Source organism: Penaeus monodon, chromosome 22 (assembly GCF_015228065.2).
Source record: "Penaeus monodon isolate SGIC_2016 chromosome 22, NSTDA_Pmon_1, whole genome shotgun sequence".
NCBI classification, from domain to species: domain Eukaryota; kingdom Metazoa; phylum Arthropoda; class Malacostraca; order Decapoda; family Penaeidae; genus Penaeus; species Penaeus monodon.
In genome coordinates, this window is record NC_051407.1 from 30,086,094 (window position 1) to 30,086,424 (window position 331).

The window sequence follows — 331 nt, forward strand, 5'->3', positions numbered from 1 at the left end:
TTAATGGGGTTTTTTTATAAATGTATAATAATAAATATAATAAAAAGGATGCATGGGATGTTTTTAATATAGGGTAAAATAGAATTTGAGGAGGAAGAAAAAAGGGTTTTTGCTTGTAATTTTTTACTATATAATTTGTTTTCCCGTTATAATTATAGTTATAATTTTATTATTTCCTATAGAAAAGGAAGGGAAAAATTTGGGAAAATAAAGGAAGGAGACGTCTTTTGTGTTTATGGGGCCCCCAAGGTTTTCCGTTTTTTGCCATGTGGGGTTTTTTTAAAGTGTTAGTGTGGATAAGACCTTTATGTTTTTAACAAAGACACCCACA